This window comes from Caretta caretta, chromosome 2, assembly GCF_965140235.1.
Source record: "Caretta caretta isolate rCarCar2 chromosome 2, rCarCar1.hap1, whole genome shotgun sequence".
Taxonomy (NCBI): domain Eukaryota; kingdom Metazoa; phylum Chordata; order Testudines; family Cheloniidae; genus Caretta; species Caretta caretta.
In genome coordinates, this window is record NC_134207.1 from 112,940,542 (window position 1) to 112,954,146 (window position 13,605).

The window sequence follows — 13,605 nt, forward strand, 5'->3', positions numbered from 1 at the left end:
TCCTCCAATTTGTCTAGGTCCTTCTGTATCCTATCCCTCCCCTCCAGCGTATCTACCACTCCTCCCAGTTTAGTATCATCCGCAAATTTGCTGAGAGTGCAATCCACACCATCCTCCAGATCATTTATGAAGATATTGAACAAAACCGGCCCCAGGACCGACCCTTGGGGCACTCCACTTGATACTGGCTGCCAACTAGACATGGAGCCATTGATCACTACCCGTTGAGCCCGACAATCTAGCCAGCTTTCTACCCACCTTATAGTGCATTCATCCAGCCCATACTTCCTTAACTTGCTGACAAGAATACTGTGGGAGACCGTGTCAAAAGCTTTGCTAAAGTCAAGAAACAATACATCCACTGCTTTCCCTTCATCCACAGAACCAGTAATCTCATCATAAAAGGCGATTAGATTAGTCAGGCATGACCTTCCCTTGGTGAATCCATGCTGGCTGTTCCTGATCACTTTCCTCTCATGCAAGTGCTTCAGGATTGATTCTTTGAGGACCTGCTCCATGATTTTTCCAGGGACTGAGGTGAGGCTGACTGGCCTGTAGTTCCCAGGATCCTCCTTCTTCCCTTTTTTAAAGATTGGCACTACATTAGCCTTTTTCCAGTCATCCGGGACTTCCCCCGTTCGCCATGAGTTTTCAAAGATAATGGCCAATGGCTCTGCAATCACAGCCGCCAATTCCTTCAGCACTCTCGGATGCAACTCGTCCGGCCCCATGGACTTGTGCACATCCAGCTTTTCTAAATCGTCCCTAACCACCTCTATCTCCACAGAGGGCTGGCCATCTCTTCCCCATTTTGCGATGCCCAGCGCAGCAGTCTGGGAGCTGACCTTGTTAGTGAAAACAGAGGCAAAAAAAGCATTGAGTACATTAGCTTTTTCCACATCCTCTGTCACTCCTCCTGCTCCTGCTTTCCACAGCCCAGAGGAGTGTGTGGCCTTCAGCCTGGACCCTACGAATGCACCAGTGGCCCACATGTGAGTGTCACGGGAGATGGCACTTGACATCCGTGCAAACAGCTTCTTTGCTGCTAGGGCAGGGAGAGAGTCCAGGTACAGTCTGCCTCCTCAGTTGCTCTGAGGAAGCTTTGGGATCAGGAACAGTGCTCTCTGGATCCTCAGGCTGTGCAGGTTTGGAGGCATGTTGCTCATGCCCAGTCCATAGTACCCCGAGGTGCTCCCCGACAAGGGCAGTGTCAACAGGCAGCTCTTGCAAGGGGAACCTCATGCCGCTCTATGACCCTATGTACTGAATGCCTCCCTGGCAGCTAGTGCACGGAGGATGGGAGCTTACTACTGCTACCACCTGAGGCATTTGTTGAGTTCAGCTCAAGTTGTAGAATTAGGTGCTTCGAGATTGAACCGGATACTTCATGCTCCTAAAAGTGAACTATTACATTTACACATCCCCTGCCCCCTGCCTTAAATTATACGAGGATATTGTAAAGGTTAGAGCAATAGTAAAGAGACACATTTTAAACACTTCATTGGGCAGGAAAACCCCCTTAATATTTAGTTCCTATTTATTTCCAATGAACTAGCTGCCAGACTGCTTTTTCTCAGCGCTGCTGCCAGCTATCTTAGCAAGTTTCCCATCATCTCTCTTCTCGCTGTGGACACTTGACTGCAGCAGCTCCACAGAGGTCCCAGCTTCGTTCTTGAACTTACATTCTCCACTTGTCTGGATGGAGCTGCATGTACCACTGAGTTGCCTCATGAAAACATCTCAGTCTCTGTCTAGGTACCAGCAACCGATTCCCCAAGCCAAATCAGGGGGGACTTGGCCTGGGCTGTAGGGTTTGGCCCATGGTGACTGCAGGCACTGCACCTGCTCCACAGCCACTTGGTCACTCCTCTAGCCCTTCACCGCTCAGCTCTTTCACATTCTGCTAAGTGGCCGATGATCTGGGGGAACAGAAACCCTTTGTTAGAGAAAGAAAATCTCCTCAATGGAACACTCTGTCAATGGCTGCCAGAGGCCTTCCCCGTAAAACCCAACTGTGCATCCCTAGGATTCCCACAGGGGAGCTCTCTGCTCATTCACTTGTCATGCATTGCAATGGTCTCCAACAGTGGGAATGTAGGGGAGGGAGTCACTGCCGACGGTCCCTTCTCCAGCTCCCTTAACAGGAGGAGGTTTGGCCAAGTGATATAAGGCACAGGTCTGAGTCAGGACTCCTGGGTTCTGTGGCTCTGGAAGGGTGCGTGGTCTAGTGGGTGGAGCAGGATTGCTTCTGGCATTGGCTTCTGCTGGTGATGCTGTGTGTGACTTAACAGCCAGTCACTTTCCGTCTGATACCCAGATAATGGGGATAATACTGACCAATCTTGGAAGGCCTGGGAGGGGTCATTAATTAGTGTCTCCTCATCTCTAGCAGCTTCCACCCAAGCCTCTCAAAGGTATTAGGTTTAGACAAACCTTCTCTCCAAAGCTAACTACTTGTGCATCTCTACTGGCCCGTGGAATTGCACACAGAGGGTACAGTCCAGCCCACAAAGTTCTGTGTCGGTAAGAGATCACCCGTTCAGATGAGGTGCATTCCTGCAAACCTCACTCACACAGAACGGCCACTGACAGCTGTCACAACAGTAAATAAAGTTAGCAGTATCTAGCCCTGGTATCACAAATTCAGCCCCAGACAAATAAACCTTCTCCAGGGCACAGCAACAGCAGGGGCTGCAAACAATTTCAGATCCCTGCAGCCTGAAGAGAAACGACTGGTTCCTCAGTACAGAACACCGTGGCCCAGACCACAGGAGCAGCAGGCTGGTCTCTGCCATCAGGACTCTAGTGACAGAACACAAGCCTTGTTAGGCAGAGCTCTGTGCATTGGTAGGGTTTTGCAACCCCCATGCCCTTACGTGGAACAGCCATTTCAAAGAGGCTGCTTCCCAAATGGGTCAGACAGACTCTCCAGTGGGCCACCAGCCTTGGTTGACACTGACCTGAGGAAGCTCCTGCAAGATCCTCAGTTTTCTGCTCCAGGCCTGGATGCGGAAGTGCTGGCTGGTTGTTGTTCAGGTGGGAGGCTAATTTATGGACTGTTGCACTGGAGTGTGGTCCAAGCACAGGACTTGGAACCAGAACACAGTCGCAATCAGCCTCCTTTCAAGGTCTCAGGGAAGTCTTCACTGCTCCATCTCTGTCCCTCCCTCTGTTAAAACGGGGCTGATTTCTTTGATAGTGTATCTAGGCTCTTCCTACTGACAAGACTCCAGATCATGTTCTGGTGACTTCCCCAGTTTCCCTCTCCCAGCCATCCAAACTGCAGCTGCTGACATGATCTTCCTCTCCTGGTGCTGTCTTCCTCACTTCCAAGTCTGGCTCTGGCTGCCCTTTTTTCCATGTCCAGTTCAGACTTCTCCTTTGCACCTCCAAAGCTCCCTATGCAAACACCCCCCTGTGCCAACATCTCCTCCTCAGTCATCCCTTCCTCCCATCCCACTCCCATTTTACTGCCACTTCTTCCCACAGCCTCCCCTGCTACTGGGAAGGGCCTAGCAATCTCATCTCAGGCTCCCTTTTCTATTCATTCCATCAGACAGACCCTGCGGCTCTCCTACACTCCTAGAGTGACCCCTTTAGCTTGAGTGAGAGGGGCTTGTGCTGAAGGGCCCTGGTTCAATCCCCACCAATGCCCATAGTGTCTATAGGTGGCCATAGTTATACTTACCTATCATTATAAGTTGTGTAGCCCATTCCTGGCCACGTGTGGTACATCTGCTACTGGTCATCTCTGTGATGTAGGTCCCTCATCCACACAAGGACATGACATATCAAAGTCAATCCATCAGCTCCCATCCGGTCTTCACCTCCATGACAGAGGGAGAGCCCTAGCCTGACCACAGAAAGACAGGGTGCTGTTCTTCAGGGGAATCTGCTGGAGCTCCAGTCTGAAGCTTCGTGCAGGCAATAGAGTTCAGGATCATTACACCTCCTTTGGAGATGCTTTTCCTAGGAATAAAATTAGGACAGCACAATGAGAACAGCGTCTGAATCCCACGGCTGGGATCCAGGGATAAGGAATGCTCTCAGCCAGGCTATATTCCAGGAACTTGATCTTTGTCCCAACAGCCACAATCGCCAAGATGAGTGAGTGGTCCTACCTCCATGAGGGGGGTGCGATTTGCCATCTAAGCATCACTGAGAAGCAGTTGTTCTCGCTTGACAGGATGAGGTCATGGCTCCCCAATCTGGGCCAGCTGCAGGCTCCATTGATGTAGGAGGCACAGACAGATCCCAGAGCCTGGAAGACAGAGTGGGGAGGAAGGCCCTGCTCATTTCCTGTTCAGAGACCGCATAGAAGAAAGGTCAAGAGGGGAGAGGAGAATGGAAGGAGAGGAAGTGAATATGCCCCTGTGGGGAAGGCAATAGAGTGGAACCCTGTCCAGTTCCCAGATCTACCCCAGGTTTAGGTGTGACCTCAGAGAGGTCACTTCATCACCTCATTCCCTGCCTGTAAAATGGGGATGTTTCCTCCCCTGCCGGGGGTGAGGGGAAGATAATCCCATTGTTGGTGAGGAACTCAGACACTCTGGGGGTGGATTGCGCCAGGGCGAGGGAAGGGACCCAGAGTTTGCTCCCTAAAGCCAGGGGAGGAGGATTGTCAAGGAAGGGGAATGGGGCAGGAACTACTGCCACAGACGGGGCTTAAGGATTTGTCAGTGCCAAGGGCTTGGTACCTCCATTCAGCAAAGAGTTTCCCTACTGAGAAGACCCCTCCTGTCATTGGCAGTCTCCATACCAGAATAAATGAATAGGATAGTGGAACCATTTTCTTTTTATGCTTTGTAAATAACAGACAGGATTTTGTCTGTGTCTATGTTAATTAAATTAGAGGAATTTCGGAGGCCCAGGCCCCAGTGTGGGAAAGGACAGTTACAGGATTTAGTACAGTCTAATTTATGACGCCTTTCTTGTTCAACATAAAATACTGCCATTTGTTACCTTTTGAAAGTCTCTGCAAAGAATTGTTTGTGTGAACGAGGAATGTATGCATCAGGGAAAGATAAGGTGTGAAGGCCATTTTTGAAGCCACATGGCCAAGGGAGGAGGAGTGAAGAAACTGAAGAGACTCAGAGACGCCAGAGAACCATCAACACGCATCCATGGTTGAGGAGGGGCAGATTGCCAACCCTGAGGTGAAGGCTGGCACCCTTAAAATACAAGATAATTGATTAAATCGAAACCAGACAGGATGATTCTCCCAGAGGTGTTTTGGGCCATCAAAAGATAACACCAATTAAGGAGTAACCGGTCACAAACTGACAAAGCAAAATCCATAGACTTCAATGGAGAAAAAAGATTATAAGAACAGGGTGCTTTGCCATGGGACTTCGGGTTCGTCTTGCCACTACTCCAGGAGCATCGGATCTCGACCAACAGAGACTGGCTGCCCTCTGCGACCAATCTGGCCGGCCACTAGATTGATCCAGACTCTGGACTGGTAACTATAAACATCGACTGGTGGGACTGTGTGCATGCTGTGTGTGTGTGTGACTGAAAAGCATATGCTAATTGCTGTATTCTCAAAAAATGCAGCGTGTTGCTTTTTCCCCTATGAAAAGATCTCGTGCTCTGTTTAAGCATAACACCACCACTGTCTGGGAATGGGCCTCTGGGCCCAGGGACTTGCTGCTGTTGCTATGGAGACAGGCCTGCCGATAGCACCTGGAGGGAAAGCTGGTCTTCTGGGTTTGTCAGAGAACATGGGGGTCATGTCATGCTAACCAAGTGAGCCTGCAGAAATGTGGGAACATATCATATCGAATGTCAATATTTCTTTGTGTACCTGGGTTACCGCTTTCAGGGGCACCATCATCTGAGTCACCAGTCCTGAGGACAAGAGGATCTTGTCAATGATTTCCACAACATCTGATGTGACTTCTGCCGGACAAGATATGCAGACCTTGGGTTGTCTCAAAATTTATGATATTGTCTGCAGACCCAGAATCAATAAGTGCCTAATGCAGTGCTACCTGTCATGTTTCTCTGGAGATGCAAAACTGAACTGGAACTTGGAGATGCGGTAAGGACCCTAGTGGACCCAGCTGGGTTTCCATGAAAATTTGGGCTTGTTTTTTTCCCCGATACTTTTCTGGCTGGGGTCCATGAGAGGCAGGAAGTGAGTGCGTGCCCTGGCCTGCCACAGTAGAAGAACAAGTTATTGCACTGACTTCACTCCCTTTCCTTGGGGGTCAAGCGTCGGTGGCCCACATTGATCTGCATTGGTTTCAGGGATGAGCTCAAGCTCGCTTTCCTTGGGGGTTAAGAGTCGGTGGCCCACATTGACGTGCATAGGTTTCAGGGATGAGCTCGAGCTCAAGCTCAACCTGGGTGAGGCAGCTGTGTAACACCCTCCTCTCTTTTCCTCCCTGCACTCACAATGGTAGATCTCAATGTGGATGGCTAGATCGATGAAGCTTTCCAGGCCCATGAGAGCTTTTAGCCAGGCTAACTCCTCCTTGAACACTTCACTGAGTGCACAGTGGAAATGATAAAACTGGGCCACCTGGTTCCACTCAGCATTGGCTGCAAGCCATCAGAACTGCATGGTATATAAGACGGCTGACCTATGTGCCTGCTAGAATTTTGGCAGGAGAGCTTCAGCCAATCATAGGAATGTGCTCCAGTTTGTTATCGCCAGACAATTCGGTTTGAGTAGAGGTGAGGCCCAATCTAGCACCTCACTGGTCAATAAACTAGTTACCAACTCCCCCTGAGTCTGATGGGTGGGGTAGGTCCAGGGGCAGAGGCTGGTTAAGAAATCCCTACATTTTCAGTCATTTCCATTGAACCATTCTGGTAGGGGCACCACAGAGCCAGGCTCAGTTAGCAAGGCCATTTTTCACACCCGGTGTGATGTGTCCCCTCTTGCATATGGGCCACATACTAGCAAAGGGTCAGTTTTCTGCAAAAAGTTGCACCACCAGGTGTCAGGTGCTGGTTCCTATAATTAGGTTTAGTGGTTGGAGCACAGGTCACAGTTAGGCATAGGACTAGACCTGGGTGAAGGGTGGTGCTGTAATCAAGATCCGGGGACAGAGCAAGGTCAAAACCAAGATCACAGTCCATAGACAATCCAGAATCAGAACTGGAGCTAGAGTCCAGGTGCAAGCCAGAGGTCAAAGTTGGGTGGTCAGAGTCCAAAGATAAGCCAAGTCAGTATCAAGCCAGAGTCCAGATTCAGATAGAAATTTGAAGCTGGGTAGTCAAGAGTCCAAGTGTCTGGGGAGGATCAGAAGGAGGAGGCAAGGCTGGACTGGGTCAGTGGTGGGGCTGGAGCAAGGCTAGAGGAGGACAAGGACAATACTGAGCCAGAGTTCGTAGCCAACAACTAGAGCCAAGGGTCACACCAAGGTCAGCAGCCAGAGACCGGAGCCAAGGGTCATGTCAGAGTCAATAGCCAGGAACTGGAGGGCAGGGCAGAGTGGCGTATGGAGGCAGGAACCAGGAAGAAGGTGGAGACTGGCTCAGCAGAAGGGCAGGGATCTGCTTTGTTCCCTAGATGACTTCCTGGTACTCCCAGGCGCTGCCAACCTGGAGTCCTGCAGATCTGGCATCAAGTCCCATGAATCCTCATCTGGGGACTCTCTTCCTAGGAATAAAAGAAGGACAGCATGATGACAAAATGTCTCTGTCCCTGGGCTGGGATCCAGGGCTGGGGGAGCTCCCACCCAGGCTACATGCCAGGACATCATCTCCATTCCTAGCTCCTGTTCATTTCACACTCAGAGACCCGCTAGAAGGAGGGGAGATTAAAGGGCAGAAAGAGAAGACGTCCCTGGAGGGAAGGCACTAGCCTGGGAACCAGTGCAGTTCCCAGATTTACACCCAGGTTTGTGTGACCTGGGTCACAGTCCTTTCTGTGTCTCAGTTCCCCTGTCAGATAGGGAGGCTCCTTTCCTGCCCCAGGGTGCTTCGGGGGAGTTTAATTTGTGGCTGGGAGGAGTTCAGATACAATGTGGGTGGATTAGGCCCCGGAGGGTGGGTCAGACATTCACAAGCTCATGGGTGACAGAGGCCATGGGAATATCTGAGTAGTGACCACAGGGGAGGGGCTCTACTTCAGGCCACCAATCCCAGACTGCAGTGGTTCTTGATGATACATCCTGGTTCTACGGATGGGAGCAGGAGCCATGGCAGAGAGGGCAAGGCCAAGAAAAAGGAGGGTGGAGAGAACCTATGGCCCAGACAAAGGGGATTCGGGAGTAGAAGGAGGGCCCCACTCCACCCACAAGGGAGAGGGTTTCTCTCAGTGCTGTGGGTTCTATCTCCACTCCCACTAGCCCCTCTCCCACCCATGTACAGTGAAACAGAGCAGTACCTGCAGCAGGGAGTCTGAGCTGTTCGACAGGCGGGGGGGGGGGCCTTTATGGGTGTCCCATGGGGCACAGCCCCTGTAGCACCTTGGGCACTTGGCACAAGCACCTGATGGAATAGAGCTGGGCCATCACTTTGTCAGCAACATCCTCCTGCTGCAAGGGAAAAAGGATTAGTCAGAGACCTAGACACCCCTTCAGCAATGAGAGGTATTAACAGCACCCGGAGCCAGAAAAAGTTCCACCCAGCCCGACGTCTGAGAGATGGATTCCCACACCCAATCCCCAGATGGACTCTTGTCTCCTCTCTAGTAATGTTCAACCCCACTCCCACCATTGAAGCTCCTGCCCCCCATTCCTCTCAGTCCCCCCATGAGAGCTGTTCTACCCCCAAACCCAGCTGGGGAAGCAGCTCAGCTTCCCACAATCCTCTCAGCCACTCCCCGCCCCTCCAGCTGAGGTGTTGGGAGGCTTTTGGCAGCAGGGAAATGGAGTGGAAGGAAGTTGACTGTTCTCCAGTCACCCCCCAGATCTTATGGTGAAGCTGGGGACGGTAGCTCTGGTGAATGGGGCACATGGGTAGCCTCTGCTTACTGAATCCTCCAGTTCTCCCAGAGCAAGCCCAGCCAGGCCAGGAGTAGGGCGAGCTTTCCCCAGCCGCATGTGCCTCAACCCAGCCTAGTTAGTCTTTGTGGCCCTTTCTGTCCTTGGCCTCCAAGGCTGCCAGTGACGGGGCAACTCTGGATGGTGGCTCAGATGACATGGACACTAGACGACTAGGAACTGATCTGAGGCCCTGAGGGGTACGAAGGGCTGGCAGAGGTCACTAGAGGAGTTTCCCGCGCCTAGCATGAGCGATGGCAGCCTGTCCTGTTGATGTGATGCCTGTAATTAAGTAGCCTGGCTGAAAAGCTGGGTCTGAACTGCTTTGAGCTGCTCAGAGGACAAGTTTCAGAGTAGCAGCTGTGTTAATCTGTATTCGCAAAAAGAAAAGGAGTACTTGTGGCACCTTAGAGACTAACAAATTTATTTGAGCATAAGCTTTCGTGAGCTACAGCTCACTTCATCGGATGCATTCAGTGGAAAATACAGTGCGGAGATTTATATAGATAGAGAACATGCTGGCTCTACCCTGCACATGGAGTTGAATTCATCTCTAAGAATGGCACCTGCAATGACTCATTCACCTCCTTACTCCCCGGCCAGTGAATGGGGATGGGATGGGAGTGACTTTTCCTGGCCGAGAGGTGAAAGGCCCTGGGTCCCTCCCCAAAGCTAGATTAATCCTTCTCTGGTTACCTCATCCCCTATCAGCTGCCCGGCTTTCCCCACAATGGAGAAGGCTAGGACCAGCCCAGCCTGGCTTACACGTAGCTGGGGGTCATGGATGGCCAGCAGCACTGCCTGCAAGAAGGATCTTCTCTGGCCTTCTGAGAAGATCTCACCGAAGACCTAAAACCAACAGCACCTGAGCTCTTGGAGCCTGATTTTGGCCAAATCCCTCTAGTGGCTCACGTGGAGGGTAAGAGTCCTGCTGCAGCCAAGGCAGCTAATTCCCCTTGAGGACCTTTGGGGTCCCATGGCCCAGGATACCCCCTTCAACAAGAGGTCGCAGGCACTGAGGCCTCTAATAGCTCTTTTTGGAGAATTCATATCAGGAGCCATGACATGCTGGGAATGTGTCTGTACACCTCAGCCTCACACGCTCTGGAATGTAGCTCACAAAGTCCACACACGACCCTCTACCGCTTCCAGCAGCGATATCTCCTGAAGCTCACAAGCTAGAGGGATGGGGCTTTCTGAGCTCGCTCAGGTCCCATTCTCCATGCCACTGACATTCCCATGAGCCTTACGCACAGTCCAGCAATGTAGCCCAGTGATGTAGCCCAGTGTAGGAGTTCAGTTTCCCTGACCAAACTCCCAGGGCAGGGGCAGGTTCTCCTTCCCGACTCGCAGTGGTGCTGGGCAAACCCCACACCCTTCCCATGCTTCCACAGGGAGCAGGGAATCCAACAAGGATCTTGCCAGGCAATTGCTGGACGTGTCCTTTCCAACTCAGAGACACACACAGTGGCTCCCCTCTCAGAGACTTAGGTGTCAGCCAGGGAGACAGTGAGCAGAGCTAAATCCCTCGAGATACAATCCTGCATTAACTCTATGCCACGTAGCAATGGATCCATGTATCACCTCAAACCAGGATCCTCAGCCTCTCCCAACTGAACTCTGTCAGTTGGAAATACGCAGCAGGGTCTTGTCCTGTATCCGGGCACAGCCTCTGCAGGGGGAGACAGCTCCACACCTGAGCTGCTGCAATGCACCAGTTGAGAGTCCTTACCTGCCCCACTCTGGCCATATTCCTATAGCCAAAGTGCTTGGTGTCCTGAAGCCCAATACCATAGCTCTTTGGCATCTCTGATGTTCAGGCCTGGGAGAGAAAGAGAGACACATTCACAGGCACCGACTTTCCAATGTGCTGGTGGATGCTAGACCCCCAGCTCCGCCCCAGGCCCTGCCCCCACTCCACCCCTTCCCCCAAGTCCCCACCCCACCCTGCCTCTTTTCGCCACATTCCACCCCCTCCCTTGAGTGCACCGCATCCTCGCTCCTCCCCCTTTCCCCAGAGACTCCTGCATGTCGTAAAACAGCTAATCACAGCGGGTGGGAGGCACAGTGAGGGAGGGGGGCTGATAAGGGGCTGCTAATTGGTGCTCAGCAGCCACCATTTTTCCCTGTGGATGCTCCAGCCCCGGAGCACACACGGAGTCGACACCTATGCACACATTTGTGAGAGTTTTCATTCTGGTTTCAGTACCTGTTTCCATCTGTTCCCATTGCTGGGTGCACACTGGCTGGGGCCCTCGTGGTATCCATGTCCCAGTGGAATCACAGGGTCACCACCAGGCAATTTAGTATCTGGAGGGGGATTGTTCCATTCATCAGAGAAATCATGTGACTGTTATGGTCTTTGTGCTCTGGGAGTGGGTCCCTGTTAATGACGGCATCTAATCCTAAGAACCCCCCATTCCCACTGAAGTCAGGATCTCGTCCTAGGTACCCAGCTGGTGACATCCTGCAAAGCTTTGTGTCCTTCCTCTGTGGTACCCGCTCCTGCCTCTGCCCTCACTGTGGGCTTTTTTCCTCCCCGTGTCTCAATAGCTCCATTCCTGCCTCCTCACCAGCTTGCAGCCCCATGGATAGGCTGATTTCCCTGGGGTGGGGGACAGAGCTGGGCTGTCAGATAAAAGAGCCAATTTCCTTGGCACTTTCACACTCATCTCTTCCTAATTCAGGGAGTGGGGAAGAGAAAGAAGAATTATCTAAGCTGCGGTCTCTCTCAGAGGAGGAGTCTTCTTTCTATAGAGTCTTACAGCCCTGCAGAGTGAGTCTCAAAGGAGGGCCACTTTTCCATAAAGGTCCCATCAATCTCCTTCTCTTCCCTCCTGCCCACAATGTGAGCAATGGGTCGGCTCCCCTGCCCCTCCCCTTCCCTCCTGCAGCTGCCAGCCAGGGGTGGAGAAGAGCCTCAGACACTTGAGGTGTGCTGTGTCAGAGGAAAGGTGGGGAACCACTGCTATAGGGGTCCCATAGCCCAGCTGAAGTCAGTCTCAGAGCAGACCCTTGGTTCTATCAGGGTCACACTGCTCATCTGCGGTGGTCTGAAAGGGGAGCCCTTGGTTATACTGGGGTCCCAATGGCTCGCTGGAGCTAGTCTCAGAGGGGATTGTTTCGGTAGGTCACATTCCCCAGCTGGGTTTGTTACCCCTCTTCTGCAGCAGTAGCTGATAGAGCCAGGAAAATGAGGATAATAGTTTCCTCCCTCTCAAGGGGTGAGGAGAGGACAATCCCATTATCAGCAAGCGACTAAGACAATCTGGGGGTGGATTGTGCCAGGGGGAGGGAAGGGACCCAGAGTTTGCTCCCTTCGGCCAGGGGAGGAGGATGGGATCAGAAGGTCAAGGAACAGGGCAGGAACTGCTGCCACGGACATGGCTTAGGGATACAGTAAGTTGCAAGGACTCTATATCTCCCTTCAGCAAATAGTTTCCATACTGAAAAGACTGGCCCCTCCTGTCATTGGCAGTTTGCATACTATTGGTAGTCCTTCCCTGTGTCCTTGAGGTGCCCCCCTAGTTCTTCTTGAATGTGGTGGATTCATTGAACCAGGTGGCTAGCTGCTGAATTCGGAGAGTCCGTTGGTAGTGTGGGATGAAATTGGGGGGAAATCTATAGATAGCAAAAAAAAAAGTACCATTGGGTTTGCAAATTCTGAGTAGCGTAGGAGGGTGGGGAAGCAGTTCTCTTGGTTGTAATTAAGAAAAACAACATAAATATTGCTCCAGTACTTTCTTGCCATTCATCTGTGGGTAGTATGACCAGGAGGCATCTGTGTGGATGTTTAGTAGCCAGATAGTTTAGTGCCAGAAACAAGAAATGAAGTGGGGCCCTTTTTGAGAAGTGATGCAGTTAGGAAGCCTATGCAGGGAGATGACATTTGTTTCTAGGAGCTGATCTGTCCTCTCAGACCAACATATGTGGTGACTGGGGATGAAACGTGCCATCTTGCTCAGTTGATCTATGAGAGTCAGTTTTACCATATGGCCATTTGATTCAGGGAGTTCTACAATGAAATCCATGGCAATGGGTCTCCAGAGACATAAGGGTGCCAAGAAGTCTGGTGTGTGGTGCCTTGGTGCAAGCGCAAAAGTCACGTGACTCAACATAAGTCTGAATTTCAGCCCACATCCAGCAGCACCAAATGAAGCAGGCGGTTAGGCAGTAGGTATTGAGGCATCCAAAGTGCCCTGCAGGGGAGTTCTCCTTATTCAGATGTAGTACCTTTAAATGGGGACATTCTGTCAGAACACAATACGGCCCTCAGTTAATGTTATTGTGTCCTACGTGGAATGTTGTTTCTCATTCTTGGCTCCATTGCTCCGAGGGGTCCCCCATTCCTTGGTCAATGAGTCATCTTGCGAGGCTGATCAAACTAGCATGATTAGCCCTTGAAGTATGACAGCATTAAGCACGCTGCAGGGCTTAGGGAGCTAGCTTTCTCTCCTTCTTGGTTATATTCTCTATTATGGGAAAGGGTGTCGGCCTGCCCATTCTTGGTTCCCGGTCAATAAGTTAAGTAATCTTGAAATTGAAGCAGGAGAAGAATAAGGTCTAGCTGAATTGTCCCGAATTCAGTGCTTTGGCCTTATGCAGATACTGGATGTGTTTATGATCAGTAAAAACTTCTGCTGGGTATCAAGCCCCCTTCAGCTGA

General features: G+C 51.4%; 1 long non-coding RNA gene across 1 annotated transcript; it reads right to left on the bottom strand.

The window, feature by feature from the left end:
• Nucleotides 1-705: 705 nt before the first annotated feature.
• LOC125630964 (uncharacterized) lies at nucleotides 706-13,031 on the bottom strand. Its single transcript, XR_007354837.2, has 7 exons — nucleotides 11,149-13,031; nucleotides 10,672-10,761; nucleotides 8,342-8,492; nucleotides 5,807-7,612; nucleotides 4,122-4,261; nucleotides 3,689-3,969; nucleotides 706-1,919 (listed from the first exon to the last, which is right to left on the bottom strand). It is a non-coding gene; the product is annotated as an uncharacterized LOC125630964 (long non-coding RNA).
• Nucleotides 13,032-13,605: the final 574 nt, after the last annotated feature.